General features: G+C 44.2%; 1 protein-coding gene and 1 non-coding gene across 4 annotated transcripts in view; both read left to right on the plus strand.

The window, feature by feature from the left end:
- PACSIN2 (protein kinase C and casein kinase substrate in neurons 2) overlaps window positions 1-26,722 on the plus strand; it is a 139,283-nt gene that overhangs the window by 33,251 nt on the left and 79,310 nt on the right. The window contains exon 1 of one of the 3 annotated variants that reach the window (XM_060111972.1): window positions 13,109-13,199. The exons of the other annotated variants lie outside the window; for them this stretch is intronic. The gene's annotated coding sequence lies outside the window, so the exon portion shown is untranslated. Of the gene's footprint in view, window positions 1-13,108; window positions 13,200-26,722 lie in introns of those variants that run through there. 3 annotated transcript variants of the gene reach the window in all.
- On the plus strand, window positions 4,458-4,564 carry LOC132499680 (U6 spliceosomal RNA). The gene has a single exon (XR_009533910.1). It is a non-coding gene; the product is annotated as a U6 spliceosomal RNA (small nuclear RNA).

A 26,722-nucleotide genomic window follows, 5' to 3' on the forward strand; every position in this document is an offset into this window, starting at 1 on the left:
GATGGGGAAGGGAGGAGGCGGGGGACAGGCACAGGCCTAAGATTGGATGGAGTACAACAGCCTGCTTCTGCAGCAGCTCAGAGAGGGGAGCACCCACCCCACCGGCTATCGGAGGAAGGGGGCCACGCCTGGCACTGGTGCGGGGCTTGTCAAACCTGCCGAAGCCACAGGCGTCTGGCCTGAGAGCTTGCCCATGAACTCTGCAAAGCTGACAAATGTGTAAGTCCAAGGTGCATTTGGAAAGTTTCTAGTTTAAGAAAACATTAAAAAAATGAATGGGGGAAGCATATGTAGCCTTTTTCTTAATGTGACGTTAAAGGGTGAAGCCTCGGTGGAGGGCTATTGAGCAGTGACACTCTTGGCCAGATTCCTAGTTGCATACTTCAGGGCACTGGGGAAGTTTTGACTTGCATTTTGTAAGACGCTCTTCAGTTACTGGATAAGCAGAAATAATGAAGTTGCTCAGGAGGAATTGCCTCATCGATGAGAAACATGGCAGATTGTGTTCATTTTCAAATTGTTATGGAGAACAAGTACAACTTTTTTAGATTGTCATCTTATTTTAAGATTATTTTAAAAACATCAGTGCTGGTTTCCTCTCTTTGTCTGTCAGTAATTTTGTTGCAGGGCATTTTGGGCAGGAACATTTCACATAAGTTCTTATTTGGGCTGACATTCAAGTGCAAGACATGTTTGCTTCTGCACGAAGGCAGACGTCCGGCTGCTCTGCCACGGGTGTTTACTTTTGCATTGCTCCCAGCCACAGAAGTCATCTTAAATCTGCTTCAGAATGAATGAAATCCCCACATGCTGTTCATAGTTTGAAAATCCAGATCTAAATTTTCATTTCTAGAATTGTGTCCTGTTTCAAATGTAGGAGGGTGCTGTTATAAAGAAACACGTACAAAGCTATTTAAAAGCACGAGTGAGCACTCCTAGGCTCTGTTGTTCCAAGCGTGGTCTCCAGGTCAGAAAGACTGAAGGTAGAATGCTGCTGCTGCTGCTTCCAGCCCCTCCCTTGTTCAGTGCTGCAACTTCAGGTTTCCTGGTGTACAGTTCTGATCACAGTTCATCTTTTCTCTAGATAAACTACTATTTTTAAAAAATGAATTATTATGTAGTGGTTTGTAATACCGCCTCCTTTTATTGCTTTTAGCTTAGTGGTAACCTGCAGCCCCTCAGAGATTGCTGAGTGAATGAAGAGAGGTGCTAGTGCTCTGAGGGTGGGCTCGTGGGGAGAGGACTGGGGGGAGGCTGGAGGCAGCTTAGGGTGGTGCAAGGAGACTGGGTGGGCGCCTGACCAGCACTGCTCAGGGTGGAGCGGGAGACCAGGCAGGGGCAGCCTCGAGGTTAGGAGGTCACTTTTGGCTGTCAGCCCAGTTCATTATCACAGTCACAGGCTCCCCAGTGGTGTGCTGCCACCAATCACCTGGTGTGGCCGGGCGCCCTGCCTTCATTTCAAGGTGCTTACTTTCTTTGAGACTTTTTAACAAATTGCTTTGTTTCTTTAGGTTTCATCTTCCCAGGCTGAATTTTGAAATGAAAACTACATTGTCACTGACTCCTTCTTGTGAAGGACATAATAAATACTCATTAGCCAGTTAAATTTTTTATATTATTATTTTTGTAATAAACTTTATTTTGGAAAAATTTTAGATATACAGTAAAGTTGCAAAGATAAAACAGAGATTCTTCATGTACCTTTCACCCAGTTTTCCCTAATGTTAACCTAAACATGACACATTTGTCAGAATTAAGAAATTAACATTGGACAGTGTTATTAAAAAAACTACAGGCTTTACTTGGATTTCACTAGTTTTCCTACTGAGGTTCTCGGTCTGTTCCAGGATCCAGTCCAGGATATCACATTTCGTTTAGTCCTCATGGCTCCTTAGTCTCCTCCATCTGTGACACTTTCTGTCTTTCCTTATTTTTCATGACCTTGACAGTTCTGAAGAGTGCTAGTCAGATATTTTGTGGAGTGGCCCTCACTTTGGGTTTGCCTGGTGTTTTTCACATTGTTAGACTGGCCTGATGAGTTTGGGTGAAGAATATGCAGAGGTGAAGTGCTTTCCTCATTGTATCATATCAGGGAGTACAGTGACGTCAGCATGGCTTATCGCTGCAGAGGTTCACCTTGCAGGCTTAGTATTTTTATTCCTTGATTTTATACATGTTTTATGTGGCTCTGGTTCCCCACTGGGTTGCTAGTCCTCTCAGGCCAACGCCCCTGCTCTTCTTGCTTTGTGCCTCTTCCCAGCGTGAGGATGTGTGCTGTGGACCTGCAGGGTCAAGTAAAGATGTATTTGAGTTGCATACTTCTGTGAGCATTTAGCAATTTTCATAATCATAGGTGGAACAAGATTGGCCATGTGTTGATAATTGTTGAAACTAAGGGTCATTGTTCTAGTCTCTTTTTTATATGTTTAACATTTTTGATAAAAAATAAAGAGAAAGGGCTGCCCTGGTGGCGCAGTGGTTAAGAATCCACCTGCCAATGCAGGGGACACGGGTTCGGGCCCTGGTCCGGGAAGACCCCACATGCCACGGAGCAACTAAGCCCGTGCGCCACAACTACTGAGCCTGCGCTCTAGAGCCCACGAGCCACAACTACTGAGCCCACGTGCCACAACTACTGAAGCCTGCGCGCCTAAAGCCCCTGCTTCGCAACAAGAGAAGCCACCGCAATGAGAAGCCTGCGCACCACAGTGAAGAGTAGCCCTGGCTCGCCGCAACTAGGGAAAGCCTGTGCGCAGCAACAAAGACCCCACGTAGCCAAAATAAATAAATTAATAAAAATAAATAAATTTTAAAAAAAGAGAGAAAAACATTTCCAATCTACAGCTATAATGAATCCCAGGTTGTTTTTGATAGTGTAGGTGTTACGATGTTGATTGTTGCCAGAGTTGTTCAGGCTGTTACTCATCTTAAATGTATTTGTTTCCTCCTCAAGGCCTGGATATGAAGAAAAACTTGCATCTAAACCAATGTTAAGTGGTACTGCTAATAACTAGGTAATAATATTTCTTAACATCTTTGAAGAAGAAAAATCATTAGTGTGCCATCAGACAATAATTCCAATTAAAATGGGATTACAAATTAGTTGGAATATATTTATGGAATAGAAAGAAAATCTTGACTATTTATTGTCACACTAATTTACTGCAAAGAACATTTGAATCTAATGAATTTGGATGCGGCCTATTTCTTATATGTGCAGCAATTTGACCTTACAAATTGTGAGTCTGGTCTTTCAGTGAATGTAGTAGAGAAATACTGATTCCATTTAAAGATCCTAGCCCCTCCTCCTGAACCCCAAGAGACTTTCTAAGAGGTGGGGGATTGTGAGTGGATTGTGAAGGGTATACTGAGGGAACAAGCACAAAGTGACCCAGGATCTGGATAAACTCACTGTCTTTGTGCTCCCTCAGTTAACCTGCAAACACACAGTCACCGAGTTATGAGTTGTAAAAGTGAACATTGTCATGATGTATAATAAGCACACTTGGTGGTGTCACACTTTAAGAAGATCCTGGCTCTGGAAGTTAGTACTAACTTGTGACTGTTTATACAGTTACCCCCAGCCCTACTCCCAGTTTGTAGGTTTGTCTCTTCTTACCTGTTTCAGGCCTTTATGACAGCTTTGTGTGTGTATGTTAATTGAATGTATTTGGTGGTCACCAGTCATGTGAGCTGTCAGAGGCACTGTCCCCTCTTAGGGAAGGGGCGGTCTGGCTGTTGAGAGGCTAAGTCTCGTCCTTGCCTGTGTGTGGATGGCGCTGGGGATGGGGCCTTTCACTTGGTTCTCTTCATCCAGCAGACTAAGACTTGATTATATACCAGATTGTCTCCCTTAGACCTGCCTCTGCATGGAATTAATTCATGTGATGTGGAGGTTTTAAAGAACTTCCACACTGTGGATGAGATTTCTGGCTTGAGGCTGGGGCCAGCACCTGCTGCTTTCTAGTGCAGCTGGAGAGTCTTAACTCTTCCTGGAACTTGTGTTTCTTTACAGAGATGGTTTGTAAAATCTCAGACTTTATGGAATAAATTTTGTGGAGTGCTCAGGAATCCCGTCCCTCCTCTTTCCCCCAAGAAATATTGGCACAATTGGTGAAGCCAGCTGCAGGAGGTGACATGCCCTGCAGGCAGGGGTTTGCCTGTGACCTCCCTGTATCTGTTGGTTTACAGAGGACTTCTGCGAGTTGTGGTCCTGAACCCCCTCTCAGTAGTGGGGATATGGACAGCCCTCTTGAACCCACCCTTGGCATCGTCTGTCTGGTTTTAAAAACTCCTAAAGGAACTCATTTATTTCTTCGTTATAAAATCAGTACATGTACTTTGTAAAGTACAAATATAGATTTTGAAAAGAGAAAATCACTGTCAGTACCTAGATGTACACTTCTCCAGATTGTTAAAGTCACACACACAAATGTGATTTTTAAAAACAAACAGGGGTGCTCGTTTCGGCAGCACATATGCTAAAATTGGAATGATACAGAGAAGATTAGCATGGCCCCTGTGCAGGGATGATACGCAGATTCGTGAAGTGTTCCATATTTTTTCAAATCTGTTATTATGTGCTTCATCCCCCTTGCTTATCAAATGCTGGACATTTTCAATAACATCTCTGCCTATAAGATATCAATGAGATTAATCAGTTTTTCTGTTTGATATTTTATCAAATTAGGGCTAACTTTTTGGTATGATTAAAGGATAGCAACTTTAAAACAAAACGAAGCAAAACAAATGGGGTCATAATATTTAAACTGTTTTGTAACCTGTCCGTCTTTAGCTTAGTTTCACACATGGGAGATACATGTCCCTCATCTTAAGATGGGTCACCTGTCACAAATACAAAGTGACCACTGCCAGGCTGAGTGGCTTGCTTTCTCCCTGTGACTCCTGCCAGGTGCTCAGCCCAGTCAGCCTCTCGGCAGGGTTCCCTCACTTTATCTTCCTTCACGAGACCTTCTGAACCAGCCTGTCCATATCCATACTTCATTCCTTGTGGTCATTGTGAGTTTGTTTCCATTTGGATTGTTATGGCATTGATTCATTGATTTTCTGACATCTACTGATTGCCTACTCTCTGAATTTCCTGGGGGTTAACCTTATGCTGCCGCCGCCTGAGTATGTGCCTCCTGTGTTTCAGCCCTACTCTTGGAGAGGCCCCTTTGACCCTTCCCTGACTTTAGGTGTGATCAGCATCCTCTGGAGCGTCCAGTTCTGTCATCAGGAGGTGATCTACATGGCTACCACTGAAAAACACACTATGCGCACCTTATCTCACTCAGTCTTCCCAAGCCCTGAGGTGGTTATCGAGGCTGTCTTCATGTTACAGGCCGAGGCACAGGAAGCTTACAGACTTACCAAGATCCTGCACCTGCTCACCTCTGCCCCTCTCTTGTCGTCTGGCCCCACTCAGTGCTGCTTTTCTCACGCAGAAGTCTGTGGAGGGCCCTGTAGGGGACCTGCCTCCAATGGCCTGTGTCCTCACACGGCAGGATCATGACTTGGGCCAGAGTACGACTGGGAACATTGTGTTAAAAGACTGTTTAGTATAGTAGACTTCCATTTTATTTATTTATTTTTTGCGGTACGCGGGCTTCTCACTGTTGCGGCCTCTCCCGTTGCGGAGCACAGGCTCCGGACGTGCAGGCTCAGCGGCCATCGCTCACGGGCCCAGCCGCTCCACAGCATGTGGGATCTTCCCGGACCGGGGCACGAACCTGTGTCCCCTGCATCGGCAGGCAGAATCTCAACCACTGCGCCACCAGGGAAGCCCGGTTTTCTCTTTTCTTAACGTCCTTAGTGGACAAAATAAAGTTGGCAGCCTTATGTTGGGTGATTCTGCCTATTGACCAAAAAAACATGCACAACCTAAAAGTTGAGAGTTATGTTTTATTTGGTGGACATTCTGAGAACTTCAAGCCTGGGACACAGCTTCTCAGATAACGCTGAGAAACTGTTCCAAAGAGGCATGGTTGGGAGCCAGGATATATAGGAGCTTTTGCAACAAAAGACCAGGTAGTCCTAACATCAAAGGGTTACTGTTAATAAAAGAAAACCAGGTATCTCAAGTTAAGGAATTTAGCACTTTTCTATGTATGGGAAGATGCAAGAGTCTGGGCTCACTGAAATCATTCCTTTGATCTGCACCTCAGCTACATGGGGCCAGCATCCTGTGCTTTCTCATCCTGAGTCTCCTCAGGGTGCACCATCGGGGTTGGCTGAGGCAGTTGTCTCCTAGATGGTGGGCATCTTGTTTCTATCCTGAGTTCCTTCAGGGCTTGCTGTTGGGCCGCTGTAATGTGGTGGCTTGATGGCTGTAACATCCTTTGTTTACTGATACGGCAGGCAATATTTTAGTTCACATGCCCTTAATGAAGGGCGCTGGTCAGTGAAGTTGGAGCTTTCATATGGTGCCCTGCCCTCTCCCCTGGGGAAGAGGAAGCCATAGCCAGAGGTACAGAGTGACACAACCCCTTCTTACCTGACTCAGCTCAGGGTCCCCTCTCCTGGGGAATCTTCCCACATCTCTTCCCAGCCTCCCACCCCCGCAACCCCCTTCACTCCTGCTTAGGTCTATTATGTAGCACTTGTCACACTGTGTGGTCCGCTGGGGGCTTGTCTGTCTACCCTACTAAACTCTAAGCTGCTTAAGGAAAAGTGTGGTGAATTATTTAGCTTGTGACTTCCAGAGTCTAGCAGAGAGAGCGTACATATAAATAAATGAGGGGGGAAATCACACCAATAAGCCTCTAATAAAACATTAACACAGCATATCTCTAACTCTATTCCTGAAAATACCCCAAAACTCACCACAAACTCTGCTCACCACTCTTTTTTGAATTCAGACCTTCTTCTTTGGGTGTGTTGCCCAAAGAAGGCTCGAGCTGTTCCTGGGACTGGGGGGCAGTGACAGGAGCTATATGACATCCTAACCACTGAGATGTTGTGTTAGAAGTCCAGGTGTTGCTTCTCATGCTAGCATTTTATAAAATGCATAAGGAAGGAAATTAATGTGTTTTTTTCTATCACATTGGTGCTTTGAAGTTTTTCTTAATTGGGCTTTCTGCTTTAACTAGTCTGGCTTCATATTTTCTTTCTTTCTCTCTTTTTTTTTTTTAAGCTTTGAGCAAGTGTCAGAGAAGCAAAGAAGCTTATATAAAAGATCTTAACCTTTTTTTTTTTTTCTTTTAACTTTGCCAAAGATAGAACTGGTACTTAGCTTGTCCTGGCACCTTCTTTGATAGAGAGTGATAGAAATTTGGCTTTGTTTATTCCTTTTTATGTACATTATGTGAGAAGAGTATTAAAGGTAAGATGGCTCTGTTTATGTCTTGGTTCATGAAAAATATGAAAGGCTAACCAGTAGGATTCGAACACAGCCACTATCCTCTCCCCAACCAAAAAACAAAAACAACAAAAAGATCAGAATGTTTTTACATAACCTATTTATGAACATGGTAGGTTTCTAGAATTTAAGATTTACTTATCAATTAAAAAAAAAGGAAAAGCTAATACCTATAATTATCGTTATTAGATTTTACTTATTTACTGACTGTCCACCATTGAAACCTGTCTGCCATTTCTAAGTTGCTGACTGGCATTATCAAATTTTACTGCAGTGATGATGGAGAGAACTGAGCTAACCTGGTTAGAAAGTGGACGATTCGGCTCATCAGGATCGTTTGTGTGGGTTAGAGGATCAATTATTCTAAGAATTGAGACCTAATAGAATATACTTAGTGCTAACATTACACAGAACTTATTTTATTTGGCCTTTGAACCAGAGGACCTTGAAGTTCAGTTCCTGGTGAATGTCCGTCACTGTTGTACCACTGATGCGGATGCTGGGAGCAGGAGAAAGTTCTGTTTTTCAAGTTCTGCAGGGAGCTCCTTTCCTCCTCTTCTTCTTTCTTCCTCTCTCCTGTCCTGTCTTCTCCCCCTCCTCCCCCTCCGTTTTCTCTTTACTGAGATATTAATTAACATACATGCCCTCATTTTGAGGCTTTGACAAATAGATACGCCTCTGCCCTAATCAAGACATAGAACATTTCCATCATTTCAAAAATGAAATGATGTGCCTTGTGCCTCTGTGCAGTCAGTCCCCCTGTCCCCAGCCCCAGGCATACATTGATCTGTCACCCTAGGAGAGTTTTGCCTGGTTTAGAATTTCATGTAAATATGAGACACACGATGTGTATCTTTTGCATCTGGCTTCTTTTGCTCACCATGATGTTTCTGTGTTTCCCTCATTGTTACTTCTGTCAGTGGCTCATTCCTTTTAAGCGCCAAGTAGTTTTCCACTGCGTGTCGATGATGCTGCACACAGCTGTTTTTTGATGTCCTGTATGGAGAAGTGTGGCAGAGAAATCAGGGCTCTGCAGGAGTATACACATAGTCTGTTTGTAATACCCCCTTCCCCCAACTTTCCTTAGCACTTGAGGAAGGCCGAGAGGAAGAGCAAATAAACCGAGAATTTGGGGGTGTCACCTTTTCATCAGAGCCTTGAGTCTTGTTAGTCCTTAAGTGGTTTGGCTTCTCAGAACAACACTATTCTGGTGACCCTTAGCTTGTGGCAGCCAATATGATCTTGGTGTTTGTCTTTCTGGAGATGGGGGGATGGGCATTCCAAGTGGTTTAAGGTCTTGTGACTAGAGAGGCTCTTCTAGGGCTTTTGCATGACTTGTGCCATCCCTGCTGGCGCTAGGCCTCTTGGCTCTGCATTTAGGGCTTGCTAAGTTCTGAGACATGTGAACCGTGTAGCACATGTAGCATGGGGCCGCCAGGCACCCCCGCCTCCCACCCCAGCCTCTGCCTCTGAGTCGTCTGGCTTTTGTCCTGCTCTGTCCTGGCTCAGCTGTTAGCTTTAGCCCAGTTGGGAGGAATAAAGCACAGAACTGCAGTTTGCACTGTTTTATTAACAACCCAATTACTGTGTGCCCATAACCTCTTTAAGACTCACCTTGTGAGACTTCCCTGGCGGTCCAGGGGTTGGGACTCCACACTTCCATTGCAGGGGGCAGGGGTTCGGTCCCTGGTTGGGGAACTAAGATCCCTGTGGTGTGGCCAAAAAACAAACAAAAAAACAAAAAAACACGGAAAGAATCACCTTGTAAGAGGCAGTGGTTGCTTAGGGCTGGGGGAAGGCATGGTGGGGTAGGGAGAGGGACGATAGCTAAAGAGTACAGGGTTTCTTTTTGAGATGATGAAAATGTCCTAAAATTGGGGTGATGGTTGCCATATCTGTGAATATACTAAAAACCATTGAATTGTACACTTTAAATGGCTGAATTGTATGGTATGTGAATTATACCTCAATAAAGCTATTTTTTTTTAAAGGGTGGTATTAAAGCAAGGACAGACCAATAGAGGAATGGGGGAAAATTGACATCATAGAAATTTTACTCTTTCCCCATATGACATGACCTGTTGCTAAATATCCTAGTTTGCTTCACAGCTCTAGTTCCATGGGGGGCATAAGAGTGTGGTAGAAAGAGGATGGGCTTTGAAGTATCAGGTGAACCTGAGTTTGGATCCCCATTCTGCCATTATTAGCTGGGTGACCTTGGGCAGGTCACTTAACTTCTCTGTGCTGGTTTCCCTTCTGTAAAAGGGGACTAGTAGTACCTATCTTATGGGATCTTTTAAAAGAGCTCGGTAGAGGCAGCCATTTTCACCACGTGATAGTCATATAACAAAGGTATCAGATAGAAGAGGCAGCGTGGTCAGACGCTGTCCTGATGTCTGAGAGTTCTGCTAGGTTAATGGCTGTTCACTCGAATCCCCCTGCTGATGTGCATTGGTAACAATGGCTGAGGTAATGGATGACCCTGGCAGTCTTTAGCTAATTTGCTGGACTCTGCTTCTGAATTTTTTTTCTGCCTTAATCCACATGGTTGGAGTAGGTTGGTGGCAAGCTCTTGGAGAACCCACTTGTGTCCTCTGCTTTGTGAAGCCTTCCCGCCCTGGGTCCCTGCTCCCTTCACACTGTCCCCTCAACCCTTGGGGCACGTTGGTTCTAGCATTTACCAGCTCGCACCATTTTAATTTATTTACACTTCTGCCGTGCCCATAAACTGTGAGCAATGCAGGGAAGGGACCTTGGCTTTTCAATCATGGGGCCCCGAGGCCCTAAGCACTGTGCCTGGCACTAATGTTTGTTGAATGAATGCCCAATGGTTTCAAGCCTTGGTGACAAACCAATTTGGAACTGGAAATACCAGTTTAGGCACCACGTGCTAGAAGTTAGCAGGTGGGTTTCTCTGGAGCAGTGTTTCTGTCCCAGCACCACCTCCAGGAGCTGCACCCCTGCCCCAGGATGGGAGAGCTGCCAGAGGGCCAGGAGAGCTTGCCTCCTGCCAGGCATCCTCTGGTGAGATGTGGCTGAAGTTCTGAGGAGGGAGAAGGACCCCTGGCCACGCTGGAAAGCCAGTCTCGTTACTTCATGGTCCTACTGCTATCTGCCTTCTTAATTCAGTTCATATACAATTTTTATTAAGCAGCAGCTGTATCCAAGACCCAGTTCTGATTCTTCAGGGAAGCCAAGACGGAGGGGCAGTGTGGTGTAGTGGTTAACAGCTGGGCTTTGGAGGCTGACTGTCTGGGGTTCATTCCTGGCCCTTGCCATGAACCAGCTCCAGGACACAGGGCAAGTAATATAACTTCTCTGTGCCTCAGTTATCTCACCTAGAAAATGGAGGAGGTAACAGTACTTACCCTCATAGGGTTATTTTCATGATTGACCATAAATAAAGTAAGCACTATATAAATGTTTATTGAGCAGCCATTGTTTGTTGGATTTAAAAAAAAAAAAAAAAGAGCATGAGGCTCTTAAACCTTGCTATGATTGTCCCTCCCATAACCAAGAGCGCTAAGTGGGGCTCTGGGGCAAAGAAAAGTTTTCTGTCGTGCTAGCTGATAGCAAGGAGAGGTAGACAATCAGCTTGCTTTGCTAGAACAACTCAGGTGTGTATTCCTTCTTAGTGGGAGAAAATACCCCCAGACAAAGGCTTTGGTGACCATATTTTTATGCTGCTTAAACTTAGTTAAAGCATGTACTCTGAAAGATAACTGCCATGCCATTGGTTTTAGAAAGCCTGTCTTGGTACTCAACAAGCCTTTTGACTTGTTGCTCAACTTTTTCCAGCCTTAGTGTCCACCACTGGACAAAATGACCTTTAGGACCATTAGACCTTCAGTTCCTGATCCTGTCTGTCCCACAGCAAACCCTGGGATGAAGTGGCCAGCCTCCCTGCAGACCAGAGGATGCTACTGTGGCGTGTACACCTCTGTAAGGGTGTAACTGACTTAACTAAGCTGGCGGCAGAGTACGGTGAAGTCTGCGTTGGGTTGACTTCGTGGGGAGGGTGAGGGGAAAGTGGTGTCATAATTTTCGGAGTAGTGTGAATGATTATCACATGTCAAATAATTGAGGCTTTTGTTGATATGGTCTTTGCTTTATTGGTGTTTTTCCATTAAGGAATTTCTAAACCGAGATTTTTTTTTTTTAAGAATCAATTTTATTTATTTATTTATTTTTGATTGCATTGGGTCTTCGTTGCTGCATGCAGACTTTCTCTAGTTGCGGTGAGCAGGGGCTTCTCTTCGTTGTGGTGCGTGGGCTTCTCATTGCGGTGGCTTCTCGTTGCGGAGCACGAGCTCTAGGCACGCGGGCTTCAGTAGTTGGGGCATGCGGGCTCAGTAGTTGTGGCTCGCAGGCTCTAGAGCACAGGCTCAGTAGTTGTGGCACACGGGCTTAGTTGCTCTGCGGCATGTGGGATCTTCTCTGACCAGGGATGGAACCTCTGTCCCCTGCAATGGAAGCATGGAGTCTTAACCACTGGGCCACCAGGAAAGCCCCTTAAAACACTTTTATTCAGGTATAAATATATATACATAAAAGTGCGCATATTATACGTGCGTATACCAATGAATTTTCACAAATACACCATACCCATAACAGCTCAAAAAACAGAACACTGCTCAGAAGCATTCCTGGTGACCCCATCCTGCTCTGTCCCTCTCTGCCCTGCCCTGTCCTGGCCTCGCTTGGCACAGAGTTGTGCCTCCTCTTTATCTAATGGGAATTATACAGTATGTTCTTGTGGGCACATACATTTGAAAATGAGTTAGGGAGATTTCCCTGGTGGCTCAGTGGTTAAGACTCCGTGCTCCCAATGCAGGGGCCCCAGGTTCAATCCCTGGCCGGGGAACTGGATCCCACATGCATGCTGCAGCTAAGAGTTCGCATGCCACAACTAAGGAGCCCGCGAGCCACAACTAAAAGGAGCCCACCTGCTCCAACTAAGACCTGGCACAAATAAATAAATATTTTAAAAAAAGGAAACCCCTCAACACTTAAAAAATAAATAAGTAAAATGAGGAGATAGGATCTCTTCCTCCTTACCTAAAGTTATATTATTCTTTTTTTCCTTCACTTCCAGTTCTTTGTAAAACTCTAGGAAGTAAGGTGTTTTTGTGTTGATTTTTACTTCTAGGGAATCACACTTGCATATTTGAGTGCCCTAGTTCCTAGGAGGCAGTCACACTGCTGAGACCAGGGTCCCCTGCCTGTGTCCAGCATGAGCCTGCGTCAGGCTTCCCCTGCATCTCTCACTGTCAAGCTGCTTTGCCTTGTGTGTGGAGTCACAGAGAGAAGCTGAGTTTTACACGTAGGGGCAATGGAAGATTATCCCATGCAAGTAAACCTCTGTCACATTAACTCCTGGCTCCTTAGAAACAGAGCATGTCTTTTTTTCCTCCTAAATGGGAGGATCCCAAATACAAGAAGAGACTTTAAGACCATCACATACAGTGTAAGTTATTTTATATATAAGTTGATTTTGGGGGGTGATATGACTTTCGTTCTCAGTCCTTTTGCCTCTGATTTTCCATGGAATACTGAGATTTCTGTTTGGCTACTTACTGAAAAGAAAGCTCTTATGTGATGGTCCCAGCAGGCTTGCAGCGGCGGTCTGAGAACCTGGTGCCTGTAGGGTGAATGCAGCAGTGTAGGGGAATGGCCTTATCTTGGCTGCAAGGAGTCGGCAGCCAACAGGAAATGATGAAATGTGCTGGGAGAATTCAGCTGGGAGCCGAGGTCAGACATACCAGCAGGGACGGAAGGAGGCAGGTACGGAAGCTGATCTGCAAAGTTAAGCAGTTGAAGCCGCCTTTGACAGGAAAACGTGAGTGTGCTGTTTAGAACATGCATTTCCTTTAAGGGAGACCTTCTGAAAGTAAAATTTTCATTGATTTTTTTTTTCCCTCCAGAGTGATTGATTTAACAGAACCCTTTTAAGCACACCTAGTTTTATAGCTTCTTGATGGAAATGTTCACCCAGTTCAATATCAGCTGAACAGTGTGGAGTGTTTTATCCAAAATGCTTTGAGAAAATGTTAGAGTACATGTTTGATTTTCTTGGTGAATACATCTTGATCTAAACAAATGACTATGCTTTATAATTTCTACTCTGGTTTTAGAACATATGTGCATGCTTCATTTCAAAATAGAGGGAATAAACTAAAAACTTAGGCATGTTTTAGACTAGTTTGCATACCTCTGGCTGTATTTTTTTCTTACTGTGTAGCTAAATGAATTACTTGAGTTAACAGTTAATAGAGGGTTGGTTTCTTTTCCCCCTACTGTCAGGCATTCCATTTATTACATGCTTCAACTTCCTTTCTTAACAGCCACAGCTAATCTACAAACTCACAACTGGGACTTGTGATAGAAAATGAACAAATTAGCTTTTCCAGTTAACTGTAATTGCTGTTTCATGACCGTCTCTTCCAGAATCCCAGAATTAGCATGCGGCTTGCTCCAAGGCCCCCCCTCCATCTTCCTCCTCAGTCAGTTCTTGTTTTTCTTCTCATCTGGACCCTGTGCTCTCATCCCCATCTGACTGCTATCACTGGACACTTTATTTTTTATTGGATAGCAAAATGTAAAACTTTTATTGTTTCAATAGCTGAGCAGCTTTACATACATATTTGTTTCTTATCTTGAAGTCATGCTCTGGAATTGAAAATTTTTGGCTCCCTCTCCCTTTCCTTTGTCTATGCAGTACTGTAATTCTAATTAGAAGATTTTTTTTAAAAATCCCGATATGTGAGTGATTCATCACTATTTATTGGGTTACCTATCGCTGTGAACATTAGAAAGGCAGTGTCTTCTTTCTGTTCTCCAGAAAGCGCCATGCTGGTACAGTCTGTGCCACATACACAAGCATATTTTCTTGTTAGGTCATTATCTAGTGTGATGTATGTATTTCTAACACTTTTAAGGTTGCATATTTCCTATTTTCTAGACCTTAATCAGGTTTCCTATTTTCAGACGTTAATCAGGTTTCACCCTTGCTCTTATAATTTAGAACAGGGGTCCCCAACCCTGGGGCCGTGGACCGGTACCGGCACCGGTCTGTGGCCTGTTAGGAACCGGGCTGCACAGCAGGAGGTGAGTGGCGAGAGCCAAGCTTCATCTGCTGCTCCCCATCACTCGAGTTACTGCCTGAACCTTCCCCGCTCCCCTGCCTGTGGAAAAAGTATCTTCCCCAAAACTGGTCCCTGGTGCCAAAAAGGTTGGGGACCACTGATTTAGAATATCTCAACTTCCTTCTTTCTTCATATCTAAGATATCTTACCTAATTCTAGGTGAACTATAATGCTGCATTTATGAAAATAATAAACAGGTATCCTAGCTTTAAACTGAAGCATGTCTTATAGGTCTGAGATTTATGCCAGTAGTAAAAATAAGCCCACCCCACTTTTATACATTGTTAGTATTCTGTTTTGCTCAGCCATATAATTCTATTATTTAGGAGGTGGCATAATTAAAAAGGTGGGACCATGATCTTCAGAGTTGTAATGGCTCTTGGAGTCGTTATAGTCAGGCCCATTCATTAAAAAAATTTTTTTTTAATTTTTATTTAATTATTTATTTGGCCGCGCGTGCAGCATGTGGGAATCTTAGTTCCCTGACCAGGGTTCGAACCTACGCCCCCTGCAGTGGAAGCCTGGAGTCCTTTTTTTTTTTTTTAAACATCTTTATTGGAGTATATTACAATACTGTGTTAGTTTCTGCTGTATAACAAAGTGAATCAGCTATATATATACATATATCCCCATATCTCCTCCCTCTTGCGTCTCGCTCCCACCCTCCCTATCCCACCCCTCTACGTGGTCACAAAGCACCAAGCTGGTCTCCCTGTGCTATGCTACTGCTTCCCGCTAGCTATCTGTTTTTTTTGTTTGGTTTTTTTTTTTGCGGTATGTGGGCCTCTCACTGTTGTGGCCTCTCCCGTTGCGGAGCACAGGCTCCGGACGCGCAGGCTCAACGGCCATGGCTCACGGGCCCAACCGCTCCGTGGCATGTGGGATCTTCCCAGACCGGGGCATGAACCCGTGTCCCCTGCATCGGCAGGCGGACTCTCAACCACTGCGCCACCAGGGAAGCCCTAGCTATCTGTTTTACATTTGGTAGTATATATATGTCCATGCCACTCTCTCACTTCATCCCAGCTTACCCTTCCCCCTCCGCGTGTCCTCAAGTCCATTCTCTATGTCTGCGTCTTTATTCCTGTTCTGCCCCTAGGTTCTTCAGAACCATTTTTTTAAGCGTGGAGTCTTAACCACTGGACTGCCAGGGAAGTACCCCTTCATTTTTTTTTTTTAAACAAAGGAATTAAGACTGAGAGGTGAAATGCCTTGCTGACTTGTCCAAGGTCACTTGGCTTGTTGGTGGCTGAGTGAGTCTGGAACCCAGTTCTCCTGACTTCTGGGCCATTGGCTTTTCCTTTATCTGCTTTCTCCACATACTATCTCAAGATTAATAGGACTTGGCCAGGACTGGCTTTTTTCTTCTTATGGGTCCATTTTCATTTGTTTCATTTTCAAATACTCAGCTTTTATTGAAGAATTTCCCTAAGTGAGCACCATTTGGCATAGGTGTGCAATGAATTACCTCAAGCACAAATCACCTGTCAAGCACAGTGAGCATTGACATTTCTCCCTTTGTGAGAGATTTTTCTTAAAAACAAAGAGTTGTCTATTTTATAAAGGTTTTCTTGTTTCTCCCCTAAACTAGGTCTTACTCAATTGTTACAGTTATAAGAAAACCTCATTATATGATTATCTGCTAGATGAGAAATCCATACTTAATAAAATCATAACTAATAAACAAATAGACGAAAGTACTTGATTCTTCTTTGAAAAGAGGATTCTTCAGATTGTGAAAGGAAAACCCTGAACTCTGTGGGAGCATTTTGGCCCCTAGGAAGGAATACTGACAACTCTATCTTGCTAACTCTCAGTCTGGACTGACAGGGTTTTGGAATAGGATAGGCTTTAAAATAATACATTATAATGTAAATAAAAGGGGTAGTGATTTAATTTATAAAAATGAAATTTATCTACAACCTTCCAGAAACATTTAAAAATAGTCTCTCCTAAAAATTGAATTTGAATCCTCTGAAATTCAAGTATGGGAATTAGATGCAAATAGAGGCATGCTGAGAACAGTGAGTGACTGTTCTTAGACCTTGATGTGGCTCCCACTCTGTCCAGAGTCACCTTAAAATGCCTTGGAGAGGTTCATAGAATAACACTTATTTGTATTTTCTGAAGTACTTAGGGTATATGTTGTGGAGAATTCTGAAACAAATATACTACAGGAAAATAGGCATTTTTATAAATATTTTAATTGTGCTTGAAATTGTGGTCAATAACTTTATACCTATTTTTATTTATAAAACCTGGGAATGAAGTAGGATACATGAGCAATGGTGTTTTTGTTTGTTTTGTTTTGTTTTTAACACTGACTCTGCATGTGCATTCTTGCCTTCTTTGCCTGGAGATGAGCAATGCTTTTATGCACTAGGTTGGGACTGTGTCTTCCCTCCTGGTATTCTGGTACCACTTTTTGTCATTGTCCTTGAAGAAGCTGCTTTCATTTGGTGAGCCAGATGACTACATCGGGGGTTAAAGAAAGGGTGAGGAGCCTGCTTCAGGGACTGGCTTAGTTCACTTCTCCCATAATTTAGTTGCCTTTGTTCCCCAATTAGCATTTTATATGTCCTGCTATATTTTCAGTACATATTAACTATAGAATATTTTAACTGGCTTCCTTTTCTTAATACATATTGGGTTGGCCTTAATAAATATATAATTATATATATGTATATATAAACATAATTAATATATAATAGTCCTAGTCAGTAATAAGTAATATTTGACATTCCTCCTTGCCCCTAGCTTCTGTCCACATTAGTATAAATTCTGATTGTGCCTGTGAAATTTAAATATGTGAAGGGGGATGTGGTGCTGGCTTTGCTGCAGGCTGAGGAGGACTTTAAAGGCAGCCCCTGAGGCTGCTCTTGGCCCAGAAGTCTCTGAGAGTGTGTGAGGTTGGGGTTGTCTGGGCCTTCTTCATTTCCGTCTCTGTTCAAGGCATCTCTCCTGGCCAGCTTCTAGCGGTGGCCTTAGAACCTCCGCCAAGGCTTTGAAGAAACTTCTCCTAGTAGCCCAAGTAGATCCCAGGCTCCAGAGGCAGGTAAAGAGGGCTGTGTGTGTGCTGGGGGTCAGGGTGGGGGTGAATAGTAACAATGGAAAACATGGGCCATTAATTTGAATGAGTGAGTGAACGAATGAAAGAGTTGCAATGGTCTCCTTCCCACAGAGATTGAAGGCACTATAGTTGTGTTTCACTGGGCTGGTCTAAATGCATTTGCATCTCACAGTTCTGCCTTGATGTCAAGTGGCAGACCAGGTGTCTATTTAACATCTCCAGTAGCCCTGGGAATCTGGCCTAAATTTTTTTTCTAATTAGACTGTCATACGTGAATCATAAGACGTGAATCTCTATGTGGACTCACAAAGCACAATGTTCTGTTTTTTGGATAACTTAAAGAATCTAACACAAAGTTTTCTGAATTTGAAATTTGTGATGATGACCATCACAATAGTATGGGATTTAAAATTTCTTTATGTTAATGGGATGCCTGTGCTACGAATTTCATACTCAGTCTTGTTTCTCATTGGAATTTGTTCTGCAGTGGAGTCCTTGAGGGAGATCGGGGAGAATGATTTTGCTGGAGACTGCTACTTGACAAGATGTTATTGATGGAATAACAGGGCTAAAATGTTGAACTTACCAATTTGAATTTTCTTTGATTCTCAAGTTCCTAACATGTATTGGTAGTGCTCGTTTAGCAAAATAAATGAAGCACAGGGCAATATGGAGACAATGAAGTGATCTCTTTATGGTTCTTTTCTGGTATGAGCTGACACATAAAGAAAAAATAGCACAGGGCACAGTGAGCTTATGACCAAGTATCTGTTGACTTGGAAAACAGAAACATTTTGTTAACTTACCACCTCTGAGGGTGTTCAGCTCAGGTTCACTTATTCGTGAGATCTGACCCTTATTGTGCAGGAAGAATGTTACACAACAAGACCACGAAGCCATGCGGAGAAGTGTCAGGACCATTTTTTGAGGAGAAATCGTTGCATATTTAATGTTGACTTTTAAGGCATTAATTTATCTTCAGCGCATCCAGTAGACTTCTGAGGTTGAAGAGTTTGAATTTCGGATGGGTAGAGGTTGTCATAATGATGAAAAGTCATGGTGTGAGACTTATGTAAACTGTGCTTGTTCCATCACCTGACTGCTTTCATTAACAGCTGTGCAGGCACCTGAGTGAGCTCTGTGCTTATTTCTGACCATGCATTAGGTCACTACCTGGAGGGACAGTCCACCTAAATGCTGGCTGGCTGGATGACTTGCTTCATTCACTTGTGCGGGCACACATGCATTCAGCTTACCCACTTGGTGGAGTTTCTTGTGCACTCAGTTTGTGTCAGGCATGTTGCTAGTAGGCCCTGATGGCTAGATGGTTAAGACTGAGTTCTTGCCCCTGAGAAGCCCACAGTCCAGACGGATAAAGAGACTTCTAAATTCCAGGGTGATAAGTCTTCTTACAGTGCTACAGGGACCTTATCTGCTGTGAAGAATGGGGGAGGTCGGAGAAAACTTCACAGATTGGTGGTGTGTTTTGGAGAGAGGTTTGTCAGGCAGACAGGAGAAGCAGGGGGAAATATATATGCGAAGGCAAGGAGGTCAGAAGGAATATGCTGTGTTTGGGAGTTTGATATGGCTGAACAGTAGTATATATGTAGCTGGGCTTCAGGTACATCAGATTTATCTGGCCCAGGCCAGTATTTGTCATCCTAACCCAGTTCTTTCTTCTGAATTTTCTGTTTCTCTTTGGGGCATCACCACCTACCTACCTTGCCTCCAAAACTAGGAAATTTTAATCCTTATTCCCCCTCCGCCCTTCATTCACAGGTTACTTCGTCCTGCCTGTTCTTCTCTTGAATATGACTCCTCTTTCCTGGTCTCCTAACCCTTTCTCTTTCTCCAGCCTCTAACCTCTAGGGCTGCACTGTCCAATATGGTAGCTGGTAACCATGTGTGGCTGTTTGTATTAAAATGAATTAAAAGTAAATACAAAAAAATCAATTCCCCGGTTGTCCTAGGGGCATTTCAAGCAAGCACGCAGTAGCTAGTGGCTGCTGTATCGGACAGCCCAGGTCTGCAGGCTTGATGGTCTGTTCTCTGCTCTCTGAGGGAACTTTCTTTCACGGGCCTTTGGATCATGTCCCTCCCCATAACTTTCCAAATTCCCAGTGTGACTTTCAAGACCCCCAGCCTGGTGGCACCTATCTTGCCTTGTATTCAGCTGCTCCCTTTTTTGCTCTCCCACTGTCATATTCTTGATTCTTTCATACCTTTTAACCTTAGTACATGCTGTTCTGTCTTTCTCCAGAGCACCTGCCATTTGCCGTCTGTGCATTCTCCTGCACGCTTCAGACCTAGCTCCAGGCTCTCTTCGCTGGCTTTCTTCAGGTTAATCTCCCTCTCGTTGTACTCCAGCACTTGTAATCACCCCGTCGTAGGCGCCTGTGAGAGAGCACAGATGGTGCTTATCGTGTGGTGCCATCGTCATTTGTCTATCGCTCTCTGGCAGGCATAGTGGCTAAGCTTTGGAGACAGATAGGCTTAATTTCAAAACTAACCATTTACTTGCCATGTGCCTTTGGGCAAGATATTTAACCTCTGACTCTTGGTTTCTTCTTCTGTACAATGAAGATTATAATGGTCTTTCCCTCATGTTAAATGAAACCAAATGTGTAGAGCCCCCAGCACTGTACTTAACTAGACAGCTCTCAAGTCATAGCTGAGAGCTGTCATTCTAGACAGATATCTTTAGTGTCCTTCAGCCTTGCTAAAACCGTATCATCTACAAATAATGTTTTGATTCTCCTTTTCTAATTCTTATACTTTTTACTTATTTTTCTTATTGCTTTGGCTAGTCCTCCAGTACAGTTTGAATAGAAGTGATACTGAATAGATGCAGCCCTTTCTTGTTCCTGTGCCTTCTCTTTGCTACAGTTCTTCTGTGTGTGTGTGTTTGTTTACGTGTGTGTGCGCGCGCATGTGTGCCTTTTTGTTTTGATTGAGTTCCATCGTGCTCCTGCTCCCCCACACCCCCATCATTGCATTTGTTTTTCTCTCTTAGCTTGGAAATTAAATTCTGTCTAGTCCTTTAGTGGTTATCCTAGATACCCATTGTTAACAAAAACATTTAACAAAATCTAAAGTGATGACTTTATGTTTCTCTTGACTAATGGAAGGATTTAAAGCATTTTAACTCCACATCCCCTCCCAACTTGTCCAGTATTTCTTTTCTGAATTTTTTGATTCTATAAATTAGAAACTGTGTTTCATAGTGTCAGTGCTGTTTAGATTTATCCGTGTATTTACTAGTATATTTACTTACCATTCTCTCTTGTGCTTCAAGCTTTCCAGCTGAGATAATTTCTTTTTGGCTGAAGTATATCCTTTAAAATTTCCTTTTCTGGGGCTTCCCTGGTGGCGCAGTGGTTGAGAGTCCGCCTGCCGATGCAGGGGATACGGGTTCGTGCCCCGGTCTGGGAAGATCCCACATGCCGCGGAGCGGCTGGGCCCGTGAGCCATGGCCGCTGGGCCTGTGCGTCCGGAGCCTGTGCTCCGCAATGGGGGAGGCCACAGCAGTGAGAGGCCCGCGTACAGCAAAAAAAAAAAAAAAAAAAAAAATTTCCTTTTCTGCAAGGGTTTTTTGGGTGGTATATATTTTGTCTTTCTGAAAATGTCTAGTTCTTAGTTCTTAAAAACTAGTTCTGCTGGGTTTGGAATTCTTGGTTGGCAGTTTTTGTTGCTTAGCATGTTGAATATATCAATTCTCTCTGGCTGCTTTTATGATCTTTTCTGTACCTTTGAGGTTCTACAGTTTTAATTTAATTTGTCTTTCTTTTCAAGGTCTTGCTTGAGTTCATTGGGCTTCCTTGATCTATGATTTAATGTCTTTCAGCGTTCTGAAAAATTATCTTTAAATATTGCTTCTTGCCTGCTCTTAATGTTATCTCCTTCTGGAACTTCATGAGTTGTAAGTTAGACTTCACTATTTCTTCGAAGTCTATTAATCTTTCTTTTATATTTTCTCTCTTTGTCACCTCAGAGAGAAAGCTGACTTATCTACTTATATTCTAGGGTTTCTTCTTTAAATTTACCTTTTTGGTATCTTTAGATTCTTTTATTATATTTTATAACATAATAAAGTGATGCAATTATACTTTATTCAGTTTTTTAAATTTTTCAGTGGGAGCGTCATTAAGATTCCTGGTCTGCCTTGCTGCTGAAAACACAAGTCTGTTCTGTTACACTGTGTGTTTATGCCCGAGCCTAGCACATTCCTTGACTCATTCCTTGCAGACGTGTTTATTGTGCACTTGTTATGCATCAGTGGTAGGGATGTAGGAGTGAACAAGACAGAGTCCTTGTTCTTCAGGAGCTTACGTTCTTGTGACTGGAGTCAGTATATAAGTACACAATTTGACATGTGGGGCTGAGTGTTATTAACGAAATAATGCAGAGTTAGGGGCTGACGTGTCAGAGGAATGGGGAGGGGTTAGGGAAGGCTTTCTTAAGAAGAAGGTGATGTGTGAGCAGATATCTGATGATGTGTGGCAGCAAAGCCTACAGATCCTGGAGGAAGGGTGTTCCTGGTAGAGGGGAAACAGGGGCGAAGGTAGGCCCAAGCCTGGCACATTTGGAGACCCAGAGGAAGGTCACTGTGGCTGGCACTGGAAGGAGCCGAGACTGGAGCTGGAAGCTGAGGCCAGATCACATGGGACCTTGCAGCGGGGGAGTGTAGATAAGTGGGACAGGCAGCTGTTGACACGTTTTCCGTTTGGTGGCTTGAACCAAAGAAGCTGAGGCAGAGGTGGTGTGAGGTGGCCATGTTCTGCCTCTGTTCCAGGGTGGAGCTTTCTGTGCCCTCGTGGGTGTGGGCATTGTTTTCAGTCTGTCTCCAGGCTCTCAGAGCAGCTCCTGATTCTCCCCTTGGTTGGAGCACCTCATACTCACTCTCAGTGGGCTGCAGGCAGCCAGCCTCTCCCTCCATCTTCCAGACTGCTCTTCCGCCTGCCCCCTCCTCCCTACCACCTGTCAGCCTAATCAGGTGGGACCTTGTCTTATCTTTTCTGCTAGACTGTGGTTCCTGGAGTGCAGGACCACCTCTTATTATTGACTTATTTCACTCCCTTCCCCAGCTCTTAGCAAGGTTTCTGGCACTCAGAAAGTAAATGTTTTTAGAATCTTGGGGCAAATATACATAATATGATCAAAACATCCTTTTTTTTTTTTTTTTTTTTTTGGGCGGGGTACGCAGGCCTCCCACTGTTGTGGCCTCTCTCGTTGTGGAGCACAGGCTCCGGACGTGCAGGCTCAGCAGCCATGGCTCACGGGCCCAGCCGCTCCGCGGCATGTGGGATCTTCCTGGACCAGGGCACAAACCCGTGTCCCCTGCATCGGCAGGCAGACTCTCAACCACTGCACCACCAGGGAAGCCCAACATCCTTGTTTTGACAATACCATTTTACTGAGCTTATCAGAATAAATCACATATTTTATTGAAAATGTTAAAAAATTGGGGGCACAGTCTATTTCTTGAGCCAGCTAAACTGACAAATGTTTTATTAAGGATGGACTCTCTTTGCCTGTGTTTGTGTGTGCACATGCTTGCGCATGTTTGGTATTACAATTGAGGTTAAGGTAGTAACCAAGACATTTTCTTCAAAGCATCTCAGATAATACTTATTATATACAGGCACAGGTTATTTTATTGCAATTCACATATATTGATTTTTCTACAAACTGAAGTTTTGTGGCCACCCTGCATTGAGCAAGTCTATCAGCACGTTTTCCCAACAGCATTTGCTCACTTCATGTCTCTGTGTCGCATTTCGGTTAATTATTGCAAAATTTCACACGTTTTCATTGTTATTATACTTGTTATGGTGATGTGTGATCACTGATCTTTGATGTTACTATTGCAAAATGATTACGACTCGCTGAAAGCTCAGATAATGGTTCATAATTTTTAGCAATAAAGGATTTTAAAATTAAGGTATGTACATTTTTTTTAGAAATAATGCTATTGTATATTTAATACGCTACAGTATAGGGTAAACATAACTTCTACGTGCACTGGGAAACCAAAAAATTGTGTGACTTGCTTTATTGCAGTATTTGTTTTATTGCAGTAGTCTGGAACCAAACTCGCAAGATCTCTGGGGTATGCCTATATAGTAATTAGGCATTTTATCATAAACAGCAATTCCATTAATTTTTCTCCTTTGTAAACTGGTAACTGGAAGTGTTTATTAGGCAGGTAACATCATTAAAAAAATATGTATATAGGGCTTCCCTGGTGGTGCAGTGGTTAAGAATCCGCCTGCCAATGCAGGGGACACGGGTTTGATCCCTGGTCCAGGAAGATCCCACATGCCACGGAGCAACTAAGCCCGTGCACCACAACTACTGAGCCTGCGCTCTAGAGCCCGCGAGCCACAACCATGGAGCCCAGGTGTCACAACTACTGTAGCCTGCATGCCTAGAATCCGTGCTCCACGACAAGAGAAGTCACTGCAATGAGAAGCCCGCGCACCGCAAAAGTAGCCCCTGCTCATTGCAACTAGAGAAAGCCTGCGCGCAGCAATGAAAACCCAAGGCAGCCAAAAAAATAACTTAATTAATTAATTTTAAAAGTATATATATATATGGCTTAACGCTGCAGATTTTTGTTTTGTGTTCCTGGAGTTTTCAGTGGCACAAGTGAGGGATGAGCGTGTATGTCCTGCTTGCTCAGGTGACATCTGCCCTTGAGGTGGGGCATGGCCAGCGAGACCCAGGGACCAGGAGGAGTTGTACTAGGGACAGGCGGGTAGAGAGGGACATTTGCTGAGTGCCTCGTGTATACAGGCACTCACATATAATGTGTCATTTAAATTTCCCATTACTTCCCCCTGAAGTAGGTCAGCTATCCTCATTTTACAGGTGAGAAGAATGAGGCTTAGAAGTTAAAACTTGCACCTATCATAGCTACCACTGCTAGTTCAAGCCCTGCTCTCTCTTTCCCCATTTAAGGGAAACTTTATTTAGCTCAGTAGCTTTAGATTGTTGCTTGATAAGTGGGTTCCCTGTTCCTTTTTCCAAATTACTGCATAGTCCTTCACGTTATGGGAACTTTTTAAAACATAAAATCACAGTCAAGTTAGAACTCAGTTGTCAGTTTGTCACTCGAGGTCCACACTGGCACTGTGTCCTTCCTTCCCTGGAACAGAATGCTTTGGCTCCAGCTTGTATGTTTGAATGAAATGGAATAGTGTCTTGAGAAAGTGGCCCCATAGTTGAGTGCGTAATTACCTACAAAATACTTAAAAACCAAACCATTTTGTGGTTTGTATGACTTATTTTTTTTTAAACTGCAAAGGCACATATTTACAGCACTGCTTGAGAAGTATTTGAGTAGTTTGTTTCCTGACAGAGCTCTGATGGGTGTGAAGTCTAGTCAGTGGTTTCCTAGCCTTCCCGTGGTGGGCTTTTTTAAGGATGTACTGCTTTTTTTTTTTTTTTTTTTTTGGTTTATTTGGCTGCGTCACATCTTAGTTGCAGCACGTGGGCTCTTAGTTGCAGTGCACAGGCTTCTCTCTAGCTGTGGTGCGCGGGCTCCAGAGCGCGTGGCTCAGTAGTTGCGGCACGACGGCTTAGTTACCCCATGGCATGTGGGATCTTAGTTACCCGACCAGGGATCGAACCTACGTCCCCTGCATTGGAAGGCGGATTCTTAACCACTGGACCACCACGGAAGTCCCCCAGGATGTGCTGCTTTTTATTGCTGTTAGGTGGACAGAGCAGAAGTCACTCTTCTTGTAGCATAATGAGCCACTGAGGCTGGCGACCAGATGGTGTGACCATCGGCACCCTACCCTTTGTAAATTATCTCTCCTCTTTCCTTAAAAGCCACTTCCCAGGGCTTGCCCTCAGGATCTGTGTGACCCTCTACTGCACTGGTTTATCCCACCTTCTCTTTGCCATGCAGGTTCCTCTACTGGAATGCCCTTCCCTACTTCTCCAGCTAATGGATTCCCACTGAACTGTCAGCCCCATGTACCCTTTCAGGACCCTCCTGTTCCCATAGTGTGTTCTTTCCTAGGCCTTGGTGCTGTGTTGGAGGAGGTTGTTCAAATGTCCGTCAAGCCTGTGGGAATGCCTCCGTGATGGCGCCTGGCTTGTTTGAGTGAAGCTGGCCCATAGTCACCATCACTCTGGAGGCCCCCCACAGTGGCACTGGGCCAGGCCCCAGACAGATTCCACTTGATCTGCACTACCTCTAAGGCAGATTGGATTCCATTTTACAAATGAGCAGTGTCCATCACAGACCTCCTGAGTTTTTTGCCTGAGGTGATTAGACCATCAGGGGATCACCCCAGCATGTCTTGTGAAGCATCATAGATGCAGATTTCAGAGGCTAGATATCAGTTCTAGCTGTATGCATCCAGGTGTGCCGTGTCCTTTGGTCTTGTTCTCTCTTGCTGTGTCTAGTTTTCAGGGCAGGTAAGTTTCACCCCTTCAGCCGGGGTACAGCCCCCCTAGAGTGCTCATTGCTCAGTCAGACTTTGAGGGAGGGAAGAGCCTCGGAAAGTGCTGGTGCTCTGCACAGGAAAAGAGGCCGAGGAACTGCCCACAGAGGCCCTTTGTGTGACAGGAAGTCCTGCTTCTAGAAGGGGCCGCCTCAAAGTGGAGGGGTTGAAAGAAGCTGAAGTGGTTGACCTGGGGCCACTCTGACTCATGCGTGTTGTTAATAATGTCCTTTGTCGAATCTTGGAAACCTGCTTTAACAGAGCTTGGAGGGCGGCCCCATAACTGCCTGCTCTCAGTGGTCAGTGTTTCTCTTCCCCTCTTTCCCTATCACATCTGCCCTTGTTGAATACCCTCATTTTCTTGCCTGAACAAAGGACAACCTCCTGACCCATCCTATATTTTTTCCTTCTACTTTTGCCAGAAGAATCTTTCTGTCTTGTCTGACTTTTCTTTTTTAGTGTTGTTTTTTTTAAATTTTATTTATTTATTTATGGCTGTGTTGGGTCCTCGTTTCTGTGTGAGAGCCCTCCCTAGTCACAGCGAGCGGGGGCCACTCCCCATCGTGGTACGTGGGCCTCTCCCATTGCGGAGCACAGGCTCCAGACGCGCAGGCTCAGCGGTTGTGGCTCACGGGCCCAGCTGCTCCGCGGCACGTGGGATCCTCCCAGACCAGGGCTTGAACCCGTGTCC

This window comes from Mesoplodon densirostris, chromosome 11, assembly GCF_025265405.1.
Source record: "Mesoplodon densirostris isolate mMesDen1 chromosome 11, mMesDen1 primary haplotype, whole genome shotgun sequence".
Taxonomy (NCBI): Eukaryota; Metazoa; Chordata; class Mammalia; order Artiodactyla; family Ziphiidae; genus Mesoplodon; species Mesoplodon densirostris.